The 23653-nt window shown below is 40.4% G+C and overlaps 1 protein-coding gene across 5 annotated transcripts in view; it reads left to right on the top strand.

Annotated features, from left to right (window-relative positions):
* srpk2 (SRSF protein kinase 2) overlaps window positions 1-23653 on the top strand; it is a 139224-nt gene that overhangs the window by 22853 nt on the left and 92718 nt on the right. The window lies entirely within an intron of this gene.

The following is a 23653-nucleotide window of genomic DNA, read 5'->3' as shown; positions in this document are numbered from 1 at the left end:
AATTCTTCGGTATTTTCTGTCCTGCGGATAAACACATCGATTAACACAGACACAGCACGCGCTTAATATGTGACGGCTTTAGTTGACGGTGTGTTTGAATCTTCGCTTCATATATATTTTTTATTTTCAACTAGCCAGCCGGGCTGGCTAGTGACAGGAATTACCCGCCAAATGAAAAATTAAGTCTCCTCGGGCGACCGGACCACCACGAATTTCGAGCCCTGCCACTGTATATCGGCAGTTTCCAAAAAGTGAGGCGCGCCAACCCTGGGGGGTGCCAAAGAACTTCAGGGGAGGTGCAGTATGAGGGGAAAAAAAAAAATAAACATCTGGTTAGCTAACTCAAGCTATGCATGGATAGAGATGTGGATAACTGTGTAATACCTAAACTGAGAGAGCAAAAAGAGTCTGGTGCAAGCAGGAAACGGAGGAAGTATGACAATTATTATTTAAAGGAGGACTGGAGTCATTTTTAAACTTGCTTTATTTTTTAATTAACGTGTTATTCAATTACGTTTTCGGTTTTAGTAACCTTATATCTTGACTTGTATTGGCAACTAATTGCAATTAAATATTATACTTATTGGCCTATTCGGTTTTGAGCCATGTTGAATTTAGTTTGTTTGGTCTATGGCAGGCGTCGCTTATCCGCGCAATCTTCACGAGACTTGTGGGAGACTTTGAAACGTGACGTGTCAGCCAGGTGCCAGTGCTGCCATTTTAAAAACTGTTTTTCAAACGAAATATTGCACAAAAACGAGTTTAAATGACTATTACTGCCTACTTTTTTCAAACTTTCCTGATTGCTATCAGAACAAACAAAACTTCCAGCTTGATTACATCAGCATTCGAAAGAGGGCGCGCGCGTCTTTTGATAACGTTAGCAGATGTTGGTCACTTTGATTTCCGCTGTACGTTTTACTTCCGTCCTACGATGTCTCACACAGGTCTCAACGAATCTCATTTACGGCCACTGCTTTGACATAGCATATTTCAAACACTCATAACTTGCTATAGCAGTGACAAAATAGCTATCAAAAATGCATTCCTATATTTAATAAAATAAGAAATAGAATTTTGATAATAAAAAATTTGCCTTCAGTTCTCCTTTAAAGTTTGGATTTTCACGTACTGGCCCAGATGATACTCCACTGCCTCAGTGTGTTATTTGCAAAGATGTTCTAGCTAATGACAGTATGAGACCATGTAAACTCCGGCATCATGTTGAGACCAAACACCCAAGTTTGGTAGCCAAGCCACGGGAGTTTTTTGATAGAAAGCTAAAGGAACTCCGTTCACAGAACAAAGTAACCGAGACATTAAGCACTGTAAATGTTAAAGCAGCCAAAGCATCATATCGTGTGGCGATACACATAGCTAAGGCAAGTAAACCCCACAACATTGGTGAAACGTTCCTCCTTCCTGCTGCTAAAGATATGTGTTTGGCAATGATAGGAGAAGCTGCTGCTGCCAAGCTAAATGCGATCCCAATGTCTGACAATACTGTCCAGCGCTGCATCTCAGACATGGTGTCTGATGTGAAGGAACAGGTGCTGGATGGTATTTGTGACAGCCCTTTCTTCTCTATTCAGCTGGACGAATTGACAGACGTCGCTAACTGTGCTCAGCTGATGGTGTACGTGTGCTATGTTAAAGCGCTCAGTGTCCACAAGGAGTTTTTGTTTTGTCATTCTCTGCCAGCTCGCACTACAGCAGAAGAAATCTTCAAGTCTGAATGATTTCGTTCAGGAGAATCATATTGATTGGGGCCGCTGTTGTGGAATTTGTATTGATGGTGCAAGAGCGATGTATTAATGCAGTCTGCTTTCAATTTAGTTACTGAACTCTAGGCTGATTGTATTGCAACTGGATGAAATATTTTTAGGTAAGGGTGACCTACAATTTAAGCATAAGTTTGGCTAAATGTAAGATGTTTGGGTTTTTTAACCTATGCTAAGGCCTTCAGAATGAAATTGCCTTCAAAAATATTGATGCCTGAGCCCGAAAACGGGTAAGACACAGTATACCCGTTAGAATAAGAATATACAGTATTCTTCTTCTCTCTTCTCCTTTCCTTGTGTTTCTCGTACTCTGCGATTTTCTTCAAGTTGTAGGAGTTGCACACTAAACTTATTAGCATCTTCCATTTTTGTCTGTTTTCCACCCAAGTTTGCCATACGTCTAAGAAGCGGCTGCTCTTTAAAGCATTCTTACAAGTGTCTTTAAAGTGAAGTTTAGGACGTCCTATCGGTTGAGAACCATGAGCCTGTTCGCCATGTAAGAGTTCCTTTGCTGGTCTGCCATCCTTCATTCGACAGACATGACCAAACCATCGTACGTGACTTTTCACTAACTGCAATTCGATGTCGTCGACCCCCACCCTCTTCAGCACATCTTTTGCTGACGAAATTATCCCATTTAATCTTTAAGATAAGACGTAGATGGCGCTGCTGTATTGTACGAAGCTACTTAACCTCACGTTGATATAAAGTCCGCATCTCGCTACCATACATTGGAACAGGCATCAGGCACTGATTATACACACTGATTGTAGTTGACACTGTTAGGTCATGAGAATCAAACACTCTCTTCCGTAATCGTGTTCAGCTGGTTTTCTCTGAGGGGAGGCTCACTTTCTCACAATTTAAAAACCCCTGCACTATATTATTGTCACATTGGCAGGTAGAGGAATTTTTTTTTTATTTCAGGCAAGGCTATGAAAGATGTAAGGGTGTCTAGGGATGACTAAGTAATGCTATCAAGCAATAGTATTAAATTATCGCTTGTGCTTCCATCTAAATCGGAATCTTGACTTGTTGTCTTTGCTTTGGAATCCTTCTGAATATGATGAATGGTTTTAAGAATTAAAAAAGGCTTTAAACGTATGAATCTTTTGAGAATGTAAATTAAATTAAAAATAAAAAACATCACAACACACACACTTGAATTTCTTGATATTTATTCAGATGAGTCACAGGGTCACAGGCTTCAGAAGTCTCAACAGTGCCGAGGTCTTTGGAGTGAATTATGGGTTTGAAAATACTTCAGCCATGTCAGGGCTCTCGGGTACATTGTGAAGAGCATGTGTACCTTTGACTTAACAAGCAAATAGCTTGTCTCTCTGCAGGCAGACAGTGACTGTTTGATCTTAACCATTTATCCTTCCATCTATTGTGCGTATGTGTGCATGTGTCCGTTGTGGTGCAGTGCTGTCTATAAATGACATAAATATGACACAGATTCACCACTCCCTACTAGACATTGTGGTTCCTCAAATCCTACAACCACAACAAAACATCAGAGGAAGAACAGAGAAACCTTTTAGTTCCCTAAAACACACAAAAACACATTCATGCATGAAAGACATCTGTAGTGGGTGTGGTGCAATTATGGAGAGAGAGAGAGAGAGAGAGGGAGAGATTGTGTATTTTTTTTTTTTTAGCTGAGGGAAAGACACAAGACACATACTGAAGTCACCTGAGACTTTCTAATGCTAAATGCTTGCTAATGCACTATATGCGATGGTGTCCAGAGGTTGACTTAGTAAAACAAATGAATGCATCTCTCATTGGATGCTGATTCCTCCATGATATATGAGAATTACAGTATGTAAGAATTCACATTTGACAGCACTGAAAGTGTGTGACAGCACGGTATGTCTGTATTCTCTACTTTTTTGTTCATGCAGTCATCATTTCTGTATAAAGAGTATTGTGTGAGTGCCACTGTGAAGCTCTGCTCTGGCTGCACGGAAGGGTTTTGATGTTCAGTTTACTTTTATGTTGTGTCTGGTGTGTGTGTGTGTGTGTGTGTGTGTGTGTGTGCGCGCGCGCGCGCTGGGTTAAGAACTGGGTTGCAGATGAGAGGACCAGAAGCGACAGCTGTTATTTTTTTCAGTATGATAATCCAGTGATTTCAGTATGGTGATGTAACACATTAACCCTATGTTCTGATTTTTTTAGTCACGCTGAGCCAACAAGGTACTCTCCTCAAGGCGCAGCAAAATTGTTTAAAGCAGGGGTTTTCAAAGTGTGGGAGAGTGAGCCCCCCCTCAGAGAGCAAATAAACAACAGCGCCCCCCCCACACACACACACACACACAATTTTTGTTGTTGCTATACTTAATGTTCCATTCGTATTTAAAAAAAATGGTTGTTGTACACATTATTTTTTTCTTTTACACATTTTAAACATCTGTGCTTTTTTTAAAACATCTTTTTTTTTACACATTTTAAACATCTGTCCTTTTTTTAAAACCTCTTTTTTACACATTTTAAACATTTGTGCTTTTTAAAACATCTTTTTTTACACATTTTAAACATCTGTGCTTTTTTTAAAACATCTTTTTTTACACATTTTAAACATCTGTGCTTTTTTAAAAAACATCTTTTGTTTACACATTTTAAACATCTGTGCTTTTTAAAACATCTTTTTTACACATTTTAAACATCTGTGCTTTTTTTAAAACATCTTGTTTTACACATTTTAAACATCTGTGCTTTTTTAAAAAACATCTTTTGTTTACACATTTTAAACATCTGTGCTTTTTAAAACATCTTTTTTACACATTTTAAACATCTGTGCTTTTTTTAAAACATCTTGTTTTACACATTTTAAACATCTGTGCTTTTTTAAAAAACATCTTTTGTTTACACATTTTAAACATCTGTGCTTTTTAAAACATCTTTTTTTACACATTTTAAACATCTGTGCTTTTTAAAACATCTTTTTTACACATTTTAAACATCTGTGCTTTTTTTAAAACATCTTGTTTTACACATTTTAAACATCTGTGCTTTTTTAAAACATCTTTTTTACACATTTTAAACATCTGTGCTTTTTTTAAAACATCTTTTTTTTACACATTTTAAACATCTGTGCTTTTTTTAAAAACATCTTTTGTTTACACATTTTAAACATCTGTGCTTTTTAAAACATCTTTTTTACACACTTTAAACATCTGTGCTTTTTTTAAAACATCTTGTTTTACACATTTTAAACATCTGTGCTTTTTTTAAAACATCTTTTTTACACATTTTAAACATCTGTGCTTTTTTTAAAACATCTTTTTTTTTTTTACACATTTTAAACATCTGTGCTTTTTTTAAAACATCTTTTTTACACATTTTAAACATCTCATAGCATCGTTAGCTAGCACCTCTTGGCAGACAACACACTGTGGCAGTGGAGCATCTTCAGATCCAGTCCATGAAAATCCAAACTTTAAATAATCGTGGTCATACTTCCTTCTTTTTTTACTTGGCCCAGACTCTGTCTCCTCACTCACTGTAGCTTTAGGTACTAAAAATCGATCCATTTTGTCTCTGGCAAAGGCTAGCTGAAGTTCGCTGAATGTCCGCAATAGTAACTTATTCTGGTTTATTTTTCCTCACGTTGCGCCCCCCCTGAAGAACTCTGGCGCCCCCTAGGGGAGGCGCGCCCCACACTTTGAAAAGCCTTGGTTTAAAGCATCTCTCTATCTTCCAGTGTTATGAGATAGCAGTGTTTCCCCTACCATTATATTAGGGGGGCCCTCCCCACACACACACTTATTTTAAGGTCCCCCCCCAAAAAAACCAAAAAAAACCCCAGGAGTGCAGACACTAGGACCATGTGGTAAGAGCGCCTGCTCAAAAAAAGGAGAGGGTGTAGGTCCTAGGACCATGCAGAAACATCCACTGCTCAAGCTGCTGGTTTCCCATCCACTTTGCTCTCCTCTTGTGCACTCAAAAACGATTCAAGCAATTCGATTCAAGCAATAGTTAGCAATGTTAGAACCCCCCAAGCGGCAAAAGATGGAGGACATACGACTTTTTTTTATAGAGTGAGTGATGTCTTCAGACACACTCTATATTAAGTTAGCTAACGTTATGTTACGAATATTCATAGTGAGATCATGTTGGAATATGATATTGCTTTGTAAACATCTTCAAATTAGCTAGCCTTAGAAAATGGCTTATTTTTTATATATTCTTTCAAACGAGCACAGTCAGTCTACTCCTGTAGTTCTTCACTCAACACATAAATCAGAGTAGTGACAGGCAGTGGAGAGGTGAGTGAAAACAAATTATAGAAAGAAGAAATAAGCTGTCTGACTTTCTAACTAGAATTATAAATCAGTTAGAACAATAAATGGCTCATATGCCATTTTAATCTCTAAATCACTACAGTATAACACTTTCATTCATGAAAGTACTTGCAGGACCAAACTAATAAATATCGGCGGTCAGGGAGCACCTCGGTGTGATCAACTGCTCGTTTAGCGACAGAATGATGTAACTGTCAGTGCACGGTCAAGGTAAACCCGTAGATGGCAGTAATGCAACACTGTGGATGCCGGCTGCCGTAAAACCCAAAAGATGAAGAAGAAGAAGACGACTACTAAGGTAAACCTGCGCATGCGCACACGGACTTCCTCTGTCTGCTTGACTGCGCGAAGCAAGCGATTTCATGCACATTATTTGCTAGGAAATCCCCTCAAATTAAATAACTTCCCAGCCACAGAATGGCCTGATATTTTTAGATATTACAGAAATAAACATATATCACAGTGACCGAATTGCAGAGGGAACTAAATTTCACCGATTTTATGAAATCGAAAGGCCGTCTACTTTTAACTGTTTGTTCACGTCCAAATGCTCTGTAATAGGAGCCGTGGAGAGGGGTCCTGCAGGTGACCATCCTCATCTAGCACAACCCCTCAGCCAGTAACCGCCCGGGCAGTAAACTTAGGGGAAACACTGGCTAGTCCACAAAAAATCCATTTTTATATAGACCTGACATACTTGGCCTTCGCTGATTCTAGGCCCTTAGATCATCAAGTAAGCAGCAGGGGTCTCACTGTAGAGAACTAATGGAATGAGGAGGTAGGTTACAGTTTATTAGAAGATTAAAAGATATCCTCTCTAATCTGGATTAAGGGGTTTTACATGAAGAATAATTCTAGAATTGTTCACCTATAGCAGCACAGAGAAGCACAACAAGCAGATCCCATAAACACCCCACTAGCCCATAAACCACTGACCCAATCTTCATGACCCTTATCTTTAGAGGAACTTTAGCATTTGGAAGGAGAATACAGGAAGGATACGTCACCAGTTGTGTTTGGATTGTGTGGGGAAAAAATAATTATGGAAGGATCTGCTCAGAGCTGCATTTAAAAGAGTTGGATGACTGCAATCTTGGGAGCCTTTTGGGAGCAGTTCCACCTGCAAGCCCCAGTGAATGTGATAAATAGAAGACTTACAGGGCACAGTGAATGTCTGGTAATGCCTTTCAGGGTTGCCAACAGCTTGACAGGCTTCAAGACATGTTTTAATGACATATTGAGGGGTTTTGTTCTGGCCTGTACAGTACAGTTTTGGCACAATTTAGATATGATTTGATTTTTTAGATATAATTTTGTCAGTGTTAGTATTTTTTAAATTGGATGGTAAATCATACGTGAATTGGATGGTAAATTGTGTGTTAATTGCACAGTGTGAAAAGGGCAAATGATTCAGAATGTTAGATTTTTTTGGAAATATAATTGAACGTTGTGTAGTGTGAGCAGTGTCAGAATCTGATATGCACATCAGGCGCCTAGCTAGCAAAGATTATATTTACGTGATTAGATTAGATTAGATTAGATTAGATTAGATTAGATTAGATTAGATTAGAGAAAACTTTATTGATCCCTTTGGGCGGGTTCCCTCAGGGAAATTAAGATTCCAGCAGCATCATTACAAATAAACAGATAAAAGAGAGAAAACTTCTAGATAAATTAAAATAAATTAAGTATTTACATATACAAATATAAAAAGAATAAGATATGGGGAAGAGAGGAAGGGGGAGGGGAAAAAAAGGGGGGGCGGCGGCAGGAGAGATATTGCACTTTATATTGCACATTGTCCGGTATTGCTTATTGTTAGGCTAGGCTACTGCTCCTTCCCATCCTCTGTCCTCCTGTTACCCCCTCCTCCCCCCCAGAGAGGAGTTGTACAGTCTGATGGCGTGAGGGACAAAGGAGTTTTTGAGTCTGTTCGTCCTGCACTTGGGAAGGAGCATTCTGTCACTGAACAGGCTCCTCTGGTTGCTGATGACGGTGTGCAGAGGGTGACTGGCATTGTCCATGATGTTCAATAGTTTGCCCATAGACCTCTTCTCTGCCACCGTCACCAGAGAGTCCAGCTTCATGCCGACGACAGAGCCGGCCCGCCTGATCAGTTTGTCCAGCCTGGATGTGTCCTTCTTGGATGCGCTGCCCCCCCCAGCACACCACGGTGTAAAACAGGACACTGGCGACCACAGACTGATAGAACATCCACAGGAGTTTCCTGCAGATGTTAAAGGACCGCAGCCTCCTAAGGAAGTATAGCCTGCTCTGTCCCTTCCTGTATATGTAGGCTGCAAGCAACAAGTGACTGACTTGTTTCATGACTTGAATACAAGGGTAAAACTACAAACAATAAATAAAGAAAAGGTGATGAAAGTGGCACAGTTGAACATAATGTCCATATTTTTTGTTCTTTACTTTATATTAACGCGCTCATTCCACTTCTGTAGTAACAGCTAATTCATATCAGCCTCCTCATCATCGTTGGCATAGCTCAAGGTCGAGTATCCTTTCCAAGATCAAGGCGCAGGGTGCTTGAAGAAGAGATGAATTGAGAGTCCAAGATGCGAGTGAAACAGTCAAGGACAATGAGGGCAGAGGGTAGTAGGAGGCGGTCCAATACCGGCTGCTCTCTGCTGTTCTCCGAGCTTTCCGTGACTGTGTTTTTCGTCAGCATGATATCTCATCATTTTCAGCCTTGATGGAGCCCGAAATACAGGACATTCTCCAAAGCCTTCAGTTTTCTGCGACTCCTTCCCAGTTCTTCGGGCCGATGTTAAACTCTATCAGAGATCTTTTGATGCAGTCTTTGAAGTGCTTTTTGGGTGCCCCTCTCTTTCTGTGGCCTTCAGTCAGTTCAGAGTAGAGGACTTCCTTGGGAAGTCAATGGAAGAAGGAGAAAGCATGTGGTCCATGATTTTGGAGCCTTTCGCTAAGAATTTGTTTAGAGTGGTGATCAGTTTGCGACACTGATTCACACTGCTTGGCCTGGGAGGATCTTGTTCCATGGCAACACGAGAGTGGAGACGATGGGACCCTCTGCAGGTTGCATCCCATATGATGGTTTCCCAGGGAGAGGGAAGTGGACTGCCCACTAGCTAGGCACTTGCGAGCCAGGACTGTGTGGGATTTATATAACTGCCAGCTACGGTCCTGTCAGGTGTCGGCCAGCTTCGTGCTGTTGCCTGGGTTGCTCCAGCTCCACAAAGTGAAGCCCAGTCGATTCCACGTGGAGGAGCCTGTACAAGGATGCATACAAGGATTTGTGTCAGTTTGGCTCTGCACCTTTCCCCTGCAGAGGCAAGACGCTTTGCAACCCCACATAAGCCGAAGCCTAATTAAAAATGGATAAAACACCTACTATTATTTAACAAAGAAGGGTATATAATCATTGATATTGTGAAATTTTCTGTCAGGGGACATTTATTTTGCATTTATGGAAGGAGGCTTGATTGTAGGCACTTTGTAATAAAAATGAGGAGGTTTTCCAGCATGGATGTTAGTTCTGCCATTGATTAGGTAATAGTATCTATATACAGATGTTCCTTCACCAGTGTCTCCTGAAATATGGTGGAATCCACTGAATGCCTCCTTCTCATAGCTGAAGCAAAACAAACATAATATAAAACGTCATCAAATGAACATGCAAACACCTGAACACATCATTCAAACCACAAGGAAGTAAAAACTAGTGAGAGTCAGTTGTTTAGATTGTTTTAACAAAACTACAGCGACCGAAGAGAGGGCCTTATGCATCAATCCAGATCACCCCACTGTATTAGCAAACTTGTGTTTTTAGGTCTTTGTGGCATTAAAACCTTTTGCAAACGTTATATGAACAAGTACCCTGATCAAGTCACATCAAAAGGATTTATTGTCATTTCAACCATACACAGTTGGTACAGTACACAGTGAAACAAAGCAATGTTCCTCCACGACCCTGGTGCTACAGTAAGTGCACACATGCGAACATCACAAGACAGTACAATATTTAGTAAAACTGCAAATTGAACTTGCATTAAGCAGACTTGTTATGTCTTTTGTAGAATAAAGAAACCTGGTTGCTATCTAGTGTTTGTGTTGTCATGAAAGAAACGGCCATGACAAGGCAGAAGTTGATAGTACAACCCCGATTCCAAAAAAGTTGGGACAAAGTACAAATTGTAAATAAAAACGGAATGCAATAATTTACAAATCTCAAAAACTGATATTGTATTCACAATAGAACATAGACAACATATCAAATGTCGAAAGTGAGACATTTAGAAATTTCATGCCAAATATTGGCTAATTTGAAATTTCATGACAGCAACACATCTCAAAAAAGTTGGGACAGGGGCAATAAGAGGCTGGAAAAGTTAAAGGTACAAAAAAGGAACAGCTGGAGGACCAAATTGCGACTCATTAGGTCAATTGGCAATAGGTCATTAACATGACTGGGTATAAAAAGAGCATCTTGGAGTGGCAGCAGCTCTCAGAAGTAAAGATGGGAAGAGGATCACCAATCCCCCTAATTCTGCGCCGACAAATAGTGGAGCAATATCAGAAAGGAGTTCAACAGTGTAAAATTGCAAAGAGTTTGAACATATCATCATCTACAGTGCACAATATCATCAAAAGATTCAGAGAATCTGGAAGAATCTCTGTGCGTAAGGGTCAAGGCCGGAAAACCATACTGGGTGCCCGTGATCTTCGGGCCCTTAGACGGCACTGCATCACATACAGGCATGCTTCTGTATTGGAAATCACAAAATGGGCTCAGGAATATTTCCAGAGAACATTATCTGTGAACACAATTCACCGTGCCATCCGCTGTTGCCAGCTAAAACTCTGTAGTTCAAAGAAGAAGCTGTATCTAAACATGATCCAGAAGCGCAGACGTCTTCTCTGGGCCAAGGCTCATTTAAAATGGACTGTGGCAAAGTGGAAAACTGTTCTGTGGTCAGACGAATCAAAATTTGAAGTTCTTTATGGAAATCAGGGACGCCGTGTCATTTGGACTAAAGAGGAGAAGGACGACCCGAGTTATTATCGGCGCTCAGTTCAGAAGCCTGCATCTCTGATGGTATGGGGTTGCATTAGTGCGTGTGGCATGGGCAGCTTACACATCTGGAAAGACACCATCAATGCTGAAAGGTATATCCAGGTTCTAGAGCAACATATGCTCCCATCCAGATGACGTCTCTTTCAGGGAAGACCTTGCATTTTCCAACATGACAATGCCAAACCACATACTGCATCAATTACAGCATCATGGCTGTGTAGAAGAAGGGTCCGGGTACTGAACTGGCCAGCCTGCAGTCCAGATCTTTCACCCATAGAAAACATTTGGCGCATCATAAAACAGAAGATACGACAAAAAAGACCTAAGACAGTTGAGCAACTAGAATCCTACATTAGACAAGAATGGGTTAACATTCCTATCCCTAAACTTGAGCAACTTGTCTCCTCAGTCCCCAGACGTTTACAGACTGTTGTAAAGAGAAAAGGGGATGTCTCACAGTGGTAAACATGGCCTTGTCCCAACTTTTTTGAGATGTGTTGTTGTCATGAAATTTAAAATCACCTAATTTTTCTCTTTAAATGATACATTTTCTCAGTCTAAACATTTGATATGTCATCTATGTTCTATTCTGAATAAAATATGGAATCTTGAAACTTCCACATCATTGCATTCTGTTTTTATTTATAATTTGTACTTTGTCCCAACTTTTTTGGAATTGGGGTTGTATAAAACTGCAGTTAATTATTTTAATGTTTAACACACAAAACCTCTAAAATCAAGTGTTATCGATGTTCATACAGGTCTGCAATTTAACTGCAAGCATACTAAAAATGACATGATTAGGGGTGTAATGATATACTCTGGTCATGGTTGATTCGATTCTCAGATTATTTTGAACAAAATTTGAATGAATAAAAATGATGACTGAAAAAACTTATTTCTGAGTCATAAACAATGCAAAATAATGTGCATTTTTGTCTGTAGAAAATGAAATAAAACAAAAATTGCTATGAACAGTGGCAGAAATTGTAAACAAAATGTAGCACAGGCTCACAATATATTAAAAATAATCAATTTATAAACTCTTCTTTGAAAAAGATCACCTGAAACACAATGAACTCTGTAGTAGAAACAGAGCTCCAAAGTTGACTAATATGCTGATTTACATGGACTTTTGTGTTGTTTAAAAGTTTAGAAGAGCTCTTTTCACAGTTATAACATGTAGGGCTGTAACGATATGCGTATCGAAATCGCGATACGCAGAGCCATGATCCGTATCACGATACAAGAAGGCAGAATCGCGGTACACCCTTTCAAACTTCTCCTCAGCCCAAAAACAGAGGCGCTTCCAAACTTCAATTTATGAATACTTTACTTTTTATTTAAATTACATTTTAAACTTACTTAAATTACTTTTATTTTTTTATATCTATTAGTAAGTCGTTTTTTCGCCGACCTGCGACAATCTTCTGCGAGTCATGCAACGTCCACACTCGCCACTGGCAGAGCATTCATTTCTTTTAAGCGGTTGCCATTCTGGTTGCGACGCGGGGAGCGAATCTGTAAACAAGCAGCTCATTGGCTGGCTAGGTGTGCCACAAGCCAATCACAATCACTTGACCGGAAAGGCATGCAGTGTTGCCAGATTGGGCGGGTTTAGGTGCTTTTTGGCTGGTTTTGAACATATTTTGGGGTGGAAAACGTTAGCAATATCTGGCAACACTGAGCATGTCTGCTTGGGCGGAAGCCTTCTGCGGCAGTTACATTTTGACACGGGAGCAATGTTTCACCATAAAAAGTCCGTAATTTCCATCTGTTTTCCGCGATCACAGAAAATCATTGGCCCTATGAGAGCGAGACAGTGAGAGAGCCACCCCTATACACCCCCCCCCCCCCCCCAAAAAAAAAAAAAAAATCTTAACGGATTTACACGATTTGGAAAAATGACTTTTTCAGAACCGAAAAAAACAGAGCTTCCGGCTCAACAGTATTATTTTGAGAAATAAAACAATCTTTGGATATACATTTGTTCATTTTTGCATACATATTACTCATTCTCTGCAGTGGTCTGAATTATTTGTTATTAAATAGTTAATGTAAGTAAGTAAATGTTAATAAGTCAAATTTACTACTTTAAAAAAACATTTTTAAAAAAATCGTGGGCGTATCGAATCGTGGGTCAAAAATCGCGATACGAATCGAATCGTGAGTTGGGTGTATCGTTACAGCCCTAATAACATGATCATGTAACCATATAATGGTCGTTGCAATCACACACAGCACAGTGAGCCATGTGATCACTCCTGTCCTTTAATGGGCACTGAAAACACCACAGGCATGTATTTTCTCTTTTGATCTTGATGGCATGTGAATGAAGCTTGAAGTTGCTAACTTTAAGAAGCGATGAAACATTAAATTGAAAGCATATGCTTATTTATAGGCCAATGAGGTCCAACTCATTGCACAACTGTTGTGAGAAAACCTCCAGGATGACTTTCCACGAGTTTTGCACTGATTAGAACTCATTAGAGTTGATTTATAAGGCCGAGACGTAAAATTAGCAACAACAGGCCATTTTTTTTAAAGTAGTTGTCATAGTGTTATGTAATGGATCAAATTAAAGAGCATGAAGATCTGAATTGAAAACTTGTTTAATTTTGTAAATCTGTCTAAAAAATCCAAAGTTATGAACATTTGAACATCCAGTATTTTATAAAATTTCCATTTCTGCCCATTGCCCTGGTCACAAACCAGCTATCATTTTCCGTTGGTTTAATTTTCCATTCATGAGAAAAAAAAACTCAATCAGAAATTAACAGACCAAAAAGCCAAAAATATAGATTTAGAATTTTGAGTATCAGGGTAAGAATTACTTATAAAGGCTTCTTCTTGTATGGGTAGTATCTCACTGGGTTGCGACAGCCTGCAACTAGTTGGAGACACAACAGCTACGATAAAATATGCAAATTTTCACTTGGAATCACATTGAATTGATATTCGCATATTTTACCGCAATTATTGTGTCTCCAACTAGTCGCAGGCTGCTGCAGCCCAGTGAGATACATTTGCACTTCCTATCTCAGAGAAACTGACTTGAGAAGGGTTCGTGATGGCTTTGCGACACCAGCAATGCATTTGCGGCTATTTTGAGAGATTTTGTCGCACGAATTTTTTGAACATGTCAAAATTTCAGCGACAAAGGAGTAACACTTTGCGACTCATCTCATCTCATTATCTCTAGCCGCTTTGTCCTGTTCTACAGGGTCGCAGGCAAGCTGGAGCCTATCCCAGCTGACTACGGGCGAAAGGCGGGGTACACCCTGGACAAGTCGCCAGGTCATCACAGGGCTGACACATAGACACAGACAACCATTCACACTCACATTCACACCTACGGTCAATTTAGAGCCACCAGTTAACCTAACCTGCATGTCTTTGGACTGTGGGGGAAACCGGAGCACCCGGAGGAAACCCACGCGGACACGGGGAGAACATGCAAACTCCACACAGAAAGGCCCTCGCCGGCCACGGGGCTCGAACCCGGACCTTTTTGCTGTGAGGCGACAGCGCTAACCACTACACCACCGTGCCGCCCACTTTGCGACTCATGCGAGGAAATTGAGAAGCCCCACGAATGTTTCAAGACACTTTTGAAACTCTCTCGCGAATGACGTTCGCAATTTGTCGCAAGCTGTTGCAGCTCAGTGAGATACTGGTTTATATCACAGTTATGCACCCAGAAGGCTTAAAAGTAGTAGATCAATGAAATTGGTCCATCCTTTGTGTTTAAACATAAAAGCCAGAATTTAGCGGGTATGTTCACTTTACATTGTGGACGCCAAGCATGACCAGTGACGGTGCTCGAATGCGCTGTGTATAAGAGGGTGGAACTTTTGTGAATTCTCTTCAAAACAGTATTACTGATATTTATACACCTTCTCATTTTTTCTCCAGAAAAAAATGAGGAAAAGCATGTTTTTTTTTTTTTTTAGGAAGGATACAAAATTTTCCTCAGTGATCCGATCTTTCGCGGGCACTAGACAGCAGTGTGTTCAGCAGATTTTATTGGAAAAATCAAGCCAGCATGAGAGATTCTACCACTAGGTGGGACTCATGAGTTTCAAGCTGATTGAACCAACAGTGACCAAGCTGGAAGCAACAACAAGATGCACGGACCAGTGACGAATATCACGAAAACACCCAAGATTGCAGTGCCTATGAATTTGGTGTATTGCATTACACAATGTTAAAAAAGCTCATACAATGCCACACAAAATTAACAATATATTCCGTAAATGTGTTATTTATTCTTGAATGAAAACTAGTTTTATGTAGATTAAACACTTTTAAATGTTTGTATAGGGCTGAACGAAAATATGCTGTTCTACCATACAAACGTATAGGAGGTTCATCAGCACAGCAGCGCGCTGTCAAGCCTAGTAAAATGGCCAAAGCGAATAGACTGCTGATTTCTATCATGTGAGTTGGACATTTTTACATCGCAATGCATCAGGCATTGTTACCTCACTACTCTCTCATATGTCACTACAGTGACGTGGCTGCTGTGATGTCCATCAGCGTTTCTAGGGAACATTACAGTAGTAGTTTCCTGTTGCCTACTGCTGGATTATTATAGAGGTTTTCTCCTCTCAACCATTTACACACACATTCACACCAGCCAGTTAACCTAAGCTCATGTCTTTGGACTGTGGGGGAAAACCCAGAGGAACCCATACAGACACAGTGAGAGCATGCAAACTCCGCACAGAAAGGCCCCCATCAGCCACTGGGCTTGAACCCAGAACCTTCTTGCTGTGAGGCAACAGCGCTAACCACTACACCACCGTGCTGCCCTGCCCTGCCCTACATATGATTCAAAGTAGTACTGATTTTTAAAATATATATATTTTTTAATTTGTCATCTCACAAGTTAATCGGCAAAGTAGAGGTGACATTGTATAATGTACTTTGACATAATGACCTAAAGATTTTTATTTTTTTTAATTCCCCGCCTGGGGCGGCACGGTGGTGTAGTGGTTAGCGCTGTCGCCTCACAGCAAGAAGGCCCGGGTTCAAGCCCCGTGGCCGGCGAGGGCCTTTCTGTGCGGAGTTTGCGTGTTCTCCCCGTGTCCGCGTGGGTTTCCTCCGGGTGCTCCGGTTTCCCCCACAGTCCAAAGACATGCAGGTTAGGTTAACTGGTGACTCTAAATTGACCGTAGGTGTGAATGTGAGTGTGAATGGTTGTCTGTGTCTATGTGTCAGCCCTGTGATGACCTGGCGACTTGTCCAGGGTGTACCCCGCCTTTCGCCCGTAGTCAGCTGGGATAGGCTCCAGCTTGCCTGCGACCCTGTAGAACAGGACAAAGCGGCTAGAGATAATGAGATAATGAATTCCCCGCCCAAATGAAGTTTGGCAGGGGATATAGAAATAGGTTCTGTCCGTCCGTCCGATCACGTTTTCGTTTCTGGGCCATATCTTTAAAACTACTGAAGATATCTTCATGAAACATTGTATACATATCAAGCAACATGTGAACTGGTGCCTTTTGCTATTTTGGATTTTTGAAAAAAAAAATTTTTTTCAAATTTTTACATTTAAAAAATAGATTTTGACTTAGTTTTAAGAGCAGTATTCGTTTTCGGAGCATATATCCAAAACTATTCATGGTACAGATTTGAAACTTGGTATACATGTTAACAAGGTGATGTAGATGTGTCTTTTCAGACTGAGAACTTTGAGAAATTAAAATTTTTATTGTTTCCATGGAAACAATTTCAGACTTAGTCTCTCAGGTTAGTCTTCGGGGTAGGTTTTGTTTCCGGAGCAGAACTTGAAAACTATGAGTGGTATGGTTTTGAAAGTTGGTATATGTGTTGATTAAGTAATGTATATGTGTCTTTTGATACTAAGAAATGTGAGAAACTTTAATTTTTAGCTCACCTGGACCAAAAGTCTGGTGGGTTTATGCCATGGGCTGCTGAGGTCAGTGTAGAGAGGTAGGGTTGGTTTCCTGCAGCAGAACGTGAAAAATGTGACAAATAACATCTTGAAACCTGGTATATAGTTGGTATATAGGGCAGGGGATATAGATGACTCTGTCTTGTTGTTGTTGTTGTTGTTGTTTTTATTTGTCACATAGTTCACAAAGTTTGTTACAGGGGAAGAATACAGGGCAAAGCTCTAATTAATTTTCAAGCCCCCTTTGAATGTGCATGTCTCTGTAGTGACTGCTTCCTGGATGAGACATTTACAAATTGCTAAAATAAATTATATATTGTTTGACACATGACTGCAACAAGTGATATTTTAGTAACTGTGAAATTTTATCCCTGTTTCGAAATCATACAGTATAATAAAGTAATTGATATTAATGACCATATCTGTTTACTAAATTTACACATCAATTACTTTAATATACAGCATTATTTTGAAACATGGAGATAAAATTACTTGGACTGATGAGCAGTTTCATGGTCAGTTATGGCCTGTTTCCTCATTATTTCATGACAGATTAAGGAGATAAAAGGTCAAGGGTTGATTTCAAGTGTTGAATTTGCATTTGGCAGTGGTTCACGAGAGGTGTCGATGTAAGTGAAGGAGGCCATCATTAGGCTGAAAAAACCCAAAACCGATATATCAGAGAGATAGCAGAAACTTTACAAGTGGTCACATCAACAATTTGGTACATTCTTAGAAAGAAGGAATGCACTGGTGAGCTCAGCAAAACCAAAAGGCCTGGATGACCACGGAAGGCAACTAAAGTAGATGATCGTAGAATTCTTTCCTTGGTGAAGAAAAAACCCAACATCTAACCAAGTCAAGAACATTCTAGAGGAGGTACGTGTATCATTGTCAAAGTCTTCAATCAAGAGACACCCTCATGAATGTAACTATAGATGGTTTACCTCCAGATACAAACCACTGGGTAACACTCAAGAACAGAAAGGCCAGATTAGACTTTGCTAGAAAACTTGCCCAGTTCTGGATCAAGATTCTTTATATAGATGAAACCAAGATTAACTTGTATCAGAATGATGGGAAAAGAAAAGTAGGAGGAAGGAAAGGAAGGGCTCATGATCCAAAGCCACATCATCTGTCAAGCATGGTGGACATGGGTATGTATGACTGCCAATGGAACTGGGACACTGGTGTTTTTTGATTTTGTGACTGGTGATAGAAGCAGCAGGATGAATTCTGATGTACTGTACATAGGGGCTTTTCACTGACGTCATAGATTTTAGTTTTTCACGCTGCATCAGGGGATAGCGGGGTGGTGTAGTGGTTAGCGCTGTCGCCTCACAGCAAGAAGATTGGGGTTCGAGCCCCGTGGCCGGCGAGGGCCTTTCTGTACGGACTTTGCATTTTGTCCGCGTGTGTTTCCTCCGGGTGCTCCGGTTTCCCCCACAGTCCAAAGACATGCAGGTTAGGTTAACTGGTGACTCTAAATTGACCGTAGGTGTGAATGGTTGTCTGTGTCTATGTGTCGACCCTGTGATGACTTGGCGACTTGGCCAGGGTGTACCCCGGCTTTCGCCCGTAGTCAGCTGGGATAGGCTCCAGCTTGCCTGCGACCCTGTAGAACAGGATAAAGCGGCTAGAGATAATGAGATGAGACGCAGCATCAGCAATATTGTCAAGCAAACAAAGAAACATAGCCATGACAGTTAATAATGAAAATTGAGATGACTGCAGTCAGGACAATCTCTCTGAAAATATAAAAATTTTAGATTATACTACCGTAGCAAATTGCGTTACATGCAAAAGCTGAAATATGCAGGCATCACAGAGCCATATAATTTACCCACAAATGTATTTATTTATTATTTATTCTGCACACTGCTCTGTGTGTGTGTGTGTGTGTGTGTGTGTGTGTGTGTGTGTGTGTTCATTGCTCATTTCTGTATGCATGCATGGGTTAAATGCAAAGAAAGGAGGAATTTTGCTGTCTTTGAGTGCACATGTGACAGAAATAAAGGCTTCTTCTTTTTAATTTACCCACAAATGTATTTATACCACTTGAAAAGTGTTCAGCAAACCAGCTACCAGATTTTAAACAGTATGGCATCCTGAATTATTTAGTATTTGGGACTTCTAAGTACACCGGAGATGCTAAAGACTTACAAAAGTAAAGATGCATACCAATATTTTGAGGCAGGTTTCGTGCCGGAATATTATGGGAAATTCCCAATAAAGAAAAATACCTTATTATGACAAAGGTAAGTGCAAACATGAACTTCTAATAATAATAACCAAGCTAGAACCTAGATATAGTATATTTTATGGTGTTTAGCTGAGTCTACATTATCAGTACATAACAAACATGCTGCTAGTCTCGCCAAGCATTGGGTCTAATAAAATATATCGTGTCCAAAGCCCACATCCAGATATACATGTTACCATTCATACATTTGTTTTTTAGGGTTTTTTTTGTAATGCAGTAAAGCTGCTAAGTATGACACTCTTGTGTACGTACCAGTAGACTGTACCGAGTGCCAGATCATGCAACCTGTTAAAAGATTTACTATCTAGACCAAAGTTCTGTCCATGTTACGCCATGTTACGAGTTGTTGAATGTTAACTTGAGTATGCTGAGGCTAGATCTATATCTATGGGATTTTTATAACTGAATGCCATTGAGCTAGAAAAAGTGTTAGAAGAAATAACAGGTGCACAGAGCTTTCATACTAACCTGATATAAAATGTTCTCCACACGCATGGGGAGGTTTTGTTTTCATCCAGTCTTCCTGTTTAACTGCAGCTCACCATTTTTCTCATCTTTCTGGGTTCACCGGGAAGCAGTGAAAAGTTAAACCAGGCTTATCTCCACATCTGTTATTACATCCAAAAGCACTACAAATCTCTGGCATTGTTGTTTTAGATGTAACTTCTACAAGTTTATCTGTCGATTTTTACTGAATTGGGCTTACAATCACTCATGTACACTTGTGCCGCTCATTGTCAAACACAAAGCTTGGCCGGCAATATGGCCGCATAAACAAATCCACAGTTACGATGACGTCATGTGAAAAGTCCCTATAGAGCTATACTTTCAAAGGGTGGTGCTTCTCAATACAGATGCATAATAATCCAAAACATATCATGAAAGCAACCCAAGAGCTTCTTAAGGCAAAGAAGTGGAATGTTCTTAAATGACTGAGTCGGTCAACCCAGTTGAGCGTAGTTTTCACTTACTGAACAAAACTGAAGGCAGAAAGACCCACAAAAAGCAGCAACTGAAGGTGGCTGCAGTAAAGGCCTTGCAAAGCATCTCAAGGGAGGAAACTCAGCATTTGGGTTTGTTCATTAGTCCATGGGTTCCAGACTACATTGATGAAGTATTAAAAATAATCTTTATATGTATAATTATGGGTGGCATGGTGGTGTAGTGGTTAGCACTGTCGCCTCACAGCAAGAAGGTCCTGGGTTTGAGCTCAGCGGCCGACGAGGGCCTTTCTGTGTGGAGTTTGCATGTTCTCCCTGTGTCTGCATGGGTTTCCTCTGGGTGCTCTGGTTTCCCCCACAGTCTAAAGGCATGCAGGTTAGGCTAATTAGTGACTCTAAATTGACCGTAGGTGTGAGTGTGAATGGTTGTCTGTGTCAGCCCTGCGATGACCTGGCGACTTGTCCAGGGTGTACCCTGCCTCTTGCCCATAGTCAGCTGGGATAGGCTCCAGCTTGCCTGCGACCCTGTTGGACAGGATAAGTGGCTACAGATAATGGATGGATAATTATGTTGGTTTGACCAATTATGTTTAAGCCTGTGAAAGTGGAGGGACTGTGTTTAAAATGGCTGTAATTCATAAACAGTTAATGCAATATTTATGTTAAAACCCTTGAATGCAACCTGAAAGTCTTCATTTCAGTCATATCATGGTGGCTTCATTTCAAATCCGTTGTGGTGGGGGACAAAATTATGAAAATTGTCACTGCCCAAATACTTATGGACCTGACTGTGTGTGTGCACGTGCGCGTGTGTGTCTTTGTTTATATGTCGTCTTTGTCAAATTATGATCAACTTTGCCCTCAAGCTTAGTTTTTATGCTTTGCAGCTTCTGAATACCTGTTTGAGCTTGCCTTACTATTTTTTCTTGTTTGATTATTCATTATTGGTTATTTATTATTATGCATGTGAGTACAATGACGTAATGTTCACAGGTTATGGCGTATTAATAAAGGAAAGAAAAACATTTACAACTATGTATACAAATCCACCAGTTAAACAGAACCAACTTCAACTCTAGTCCTATGTTATTATTTATAGTAGCTTGCAGAAAGCATTATTACACGTGCACATTGTTTAGGTCTGTAATGGTACATGCTCACTGCTGCCCTCTATTGGAAATCACTGGAAGGAAAATATGGAAGAATAACCAAGGCACAGAAAGCCCCACACACATGCATTTTCTCTTTTGGTCTTGATGGGGTGTGTATAAGGCTTGTTAACTTTAAGAAGCAATGATGAAACATTAAATTGAAAACATGTCCTTATTTATAGGTTGATTTATAGATCCGGGATATAAATCGGCCTCAAGGGATGAAGTAGAGAGTAGAAGTTGAACACCTTTTACAGGGATTTATTCATCACTCTGAAAATCTCACTCATCACATAAATGATAAACTAAATAAGCCACGCAGAGTGAGTGTGTAGCGCTTCTGCTATGTTTGTATGTATATTTGTGTGCGTGTGTTTCCTCCTGACTAGGTTAGTAGTAATTAGATAGCTGCTCATGTTAAATATCTATTTTTTGTGACATTTACAGGTTAACCAGCAAATGATCAATAGACATATAAGCCCCACCTCATACAAAATTCCTGAAGGCAATATCGTAAATTCCCGCTACCATGAACAGGCCATAACAAGCAGATGAGAGATTGGAAATGTTCAGTTATGATTCTATCAGAGCTGAATGTTAAATACAGTATCTTTCTTTTGAGTTTTAGGTTTTGACTCGTACAGGAGACTAAACTATGTCTGAATTTATTTTATGGTGTACATTTTAACATGGGTGGCACAGTGGTGTAGTGGTTAGCGCTGTCGCCTCACAGCAAGAAGGTCCGGGTTCGAGCCCCGTGGCCGGTGAGGGCCTTTCTGTGCGGAGTTTGCTTGTTCTCCCCGTGTCCGCGTGGGTTTCCTCCGGGTGCTCCGGTTTCCCCCACAGTCCAAAGACATGCAGGTTAGGTTAACTGGTGACTCTAAATTGACCGTAGGTGAGTGTGAATGGTTGTCTGTGTCTATGTGTCAGCCCTGTGATGACCTGGCGACTTGTCCAGACTCCAGGGTGTAACCCGCCTTTTGCCCGTAGTCAGCTGGGATAGGCTCCAGCTTGCCTGCGACCCTGTAGAACAGGATAAAGCGGCTACAGATAATGAGATGAGACATTTTAACACCCAGTGTGTCTGCTCTTTTGGGCAAAACGCCCTAAACTAAAATATCATTGAACTGTCTCAAAGCTCTTAATCAAACTAAGTACTTCTGCCAAGCTATTGAACCTGTCCAGATATTAGAGAACTTTCTCCACGTGCCCTTTACAGTAGACAGATGACTTCTCTCTTTGCTATAATGTAAATAATGTGTAAATAATAAAGCATTAATGCAACGCAGCCATGGGTCGCACACCATTATCCAATCCCAATCGAGTTTAGCCTCAGATGCATGCTCGCTCAAAAAGGCTGGTCCAGACTTGTTTTTGGATGCTGCTGAGGCTGCTGAACATGGCAGAAAAAAATCCCAGTCACTTCTTTAGCTGCTGTGCTGCACGCTTTCAGTATCAGAATGAAAGATTTCTGCTGAGCCGCCAGCTTGTCCACACAGGTGCATTTTAAAAAATTGATTCATTCTTAAATATGATTCTATTTATAGTACAATATGAATTATTACACTGTATGGCCAAAAGCATGTAGACACCTGAGTACTCAACAGCCCGTTCCAAAACCATAGCCATTAATATGGAGTTTGTCCCCCTTTGCTGCTAGAACAGCGTCCACTCTTCTGGGAAGGCTTTCCACTAGATTTGGAACGTGGCAGTGGGGATTTGTGCTCATTCAGTACCAAGAGTGCAAGAGGTCCGGCACTGATGTGGGGTGAGGAGGCCTGGTGTGGAGCAGTAATTCCAGTGTTCAATGTAATTGAGACCAGGATTTTGTACAGGGCACTTGTGTTTTTCCACTTGAGTTCCTTGGCAAACCATGTCTTTATAGATCTCGCTTTGTGCATAGGAGTATTGTCATGCTGAAAGGTTTGGGCCCTTTAGTTCCATTGAGAGGAAACCTTAATGCCTTGGCATTTTAGGTAATAATTTTAGCAGACTCCAGATTTTCATTAGTAATAAATATGTAAGGAATAGCATACGACATAACGTGTGTTGCGGTGCCACCGCTGACGAAATGCATTATATTCATATAACAGCACAGCCTGGAGTGTTTTTGGAGTGATTTGCCAACAATGACATGACATTTCATTTTTAAATAAATGAAATGTCATGCTTTTTAATGGTTTATAGTTAGATTTAAAGCTATGCAGCCTTTTGATTTCATAAAATCGGTGAAATTTTGT

The sequence above is a fragment of the Neoarius graeffei genome, chromosome 2, assembly GCF_027579695.1.
Source record: "Neoarius graeffei isolate fNeoGra1 chromosome 2, fNeoGra1.pri, whole genome shotgun sequence".
Taxonomy (NCBI): domain Eukaryota; kingdom Metazoa; phylum Chordata; class Actinopteri; order Siluriformes; family Ariidae; genus Neoarius; species Neoarius graeffei.
Note: the sequence above shows the minus strand (reverse complement) of the source record. Positions and strands in the feature narration are given on the sequence as shown.